General features: G+C 38.3%; 1 protein-coding gene across 1 annotated transcript in view; it reads right to left on the reverse strand.

Moving 5' to 3' along the window:
- Positions 1 to 1,401: 1,401 nt before the first annotated feature.
- The window catches only part of IMPA2 (inositol(myo)-1(or 4)-monophosphatase 2), a 16,161-nt gene continuing 15,687 nt past the window's right edge, over positions 1,402 to 1,875 (reverse strand). Inside the window, exon 8 of the mRNA XM_009698280.1 lies at positions 1,402 to 1,875. This exon is cut by the window's right edge and continues 201 nt beyond it. The gene's annotated coding sequence lies outside the window, so the exon portion shown is untranslated.

The raw sequence follows: 1,875 nt of genomic DNA on the forward strand, positions 1-1,875 counted from the left end.
GGTGCCACCGAGCTCCGCATCTGTCACTCGGATCTCTGCGGGGGGAGGGCAAATAAGAGACGAGCGAGCCTATTAGTATTTATTATTTTTATTATTATAGCACCTCGGTGCCTAGTCGTGGACCAGAATCACATCCCATTAGCACTGTGCAAACCCAGAGCCAAAGTACTGCAGTCCCTGCCCCAGAGGGCTGACAATCTCTGCTTCCGAACAGAGGGGTAACAAAGAGATGGGGGGGGGGGTAAAAGGCAGCAGCGACAAAACGTTGATCACTGTGACGGACAGCATTGGTTTTCTGGTAAGAACCATCAGTTCTTAAACGCTCAGTTGGATTTAGACATATTCTTCACACAGTCAGTACTTTGTATTTCTCATGAACAAATGCATCAAGAAATCACGCAGAATTTTACGTTATATTCAGTGAAAAACATTTTTCATTGCAAGAAACACATGTAAGGTTATTTTTTAAAAATATTGTTTAGTTCGTATGTTCTGAGCAGATATCTGAACATGTTTACAAAGTCTACCTAGGCAGTGTATAAAGAGAGTTAAAATTTTTTAACCAACTTCCTTTCTGGGCTGATCCCTTTATTTAATTTGCACTCTTGCAAAAACAGAGATACCTTTTAATTCCATTCTTGAAGAAAAAAACAGAAGTGATGTCATCTCAACTGCTCTTCTGGACACACTTGTATTTTTCCCTGTGCTCATGATTTAGAAAATAATCTAAATAGAAATGATCACCTTGGCGGAATTAAAACCAATGCTAGATACAAGGATAGAGAACAACTGTGTATTTAGGAAATGTATGTAACTGCTTTTACAGGTTTCTCTGATCAAAAAGTGCGATTACAACTTTGTGCGAGAAGGGCATGTGATTTACAACTTTTTGCAAGCACATCTTACATGCATGTTTTTAATAAGTTGCCTGCAAGGGGCCAAATCCTGCTGTTCTGCTCGAAGTTTCTCTAAAATCAGCAGCTCCTTGACACTGTGCTCTATGCCGCTGGCCTCCTACTGTGTGTCATAGTTAATACTGTGACTAACTCGGTGGAGTTCAATATTCCTGGTTTTAGTTATAATTACTCTATGGTAATAAGGGTTTGCAGGTTTGAATACCTTACGGAGGCCTGTGGGACAGTGTGATTTATCCCCCTGCAGAGGGATGAAGGTAAACAAGAACTAGCTGGACAGTCTGTAAAATCATTCAACATTTTCCATGATCAGCGCCGTTATTTGCCATTTGGGTAGCCCCTACCGAAATCACCTAAGTAACCTATACTCTTTACCTGAAAATGACTTCCAATATTAGCTTTCTTCTACGCATTCTCTAAATGGCTGTAAACATCCAGGATACCCATATATATATACACACACACTCATGGAGGGGTGTGTGTATACATGCATATACACGTATAGGTGTATATATATACACACAGACACACAGACATACATATATGTACATATACATATATATGGATATACAGCTATGATGTAGTTAGGAAACAATAATGTCATTTCTGTTGCATTCTTAAGTATCGTAGAACAAGGGTATTATAGGCACACGTCTTAACTACTCATCCTTACTACAGTCCTAAAGCTCATTTACCTGAGATCTGCATCTGTAAAAATAAAGTTCCATTTTTAGCTGCATGTTACAAAAGACTAAGTATCAGCCCCACAGATATGAACTTACAACTTAGTTTTGAGACTAATTTGCTACAAGTAAAATATGCTATCTTATAAAAAAGATACTGCTGAGATACCTATTAAAAAGGAAACACGATTCTTAGAGGTTTAAAAATCTCCCTATGCCTTCCCATGTTGTAATAAATTTATAAAAAATATTTGACACAGAAAATCTCCACAGAAAGC

This window comes from Cariama cristata, unplaced genomic scaffold (genome assembly GCF_000690535.1).
Source record: "Cariama cristata isolate BGI_N322 unplaced genomic scaffold, ASM69053v1 scaffold18254, whole genome shotgun sequence".
Taxonomy (NCBI): Eukaryota; Metazoa; Chordata; class Aves; order Cariamiformes; family Cariamidae; genus Cariama; species Cariama cristata.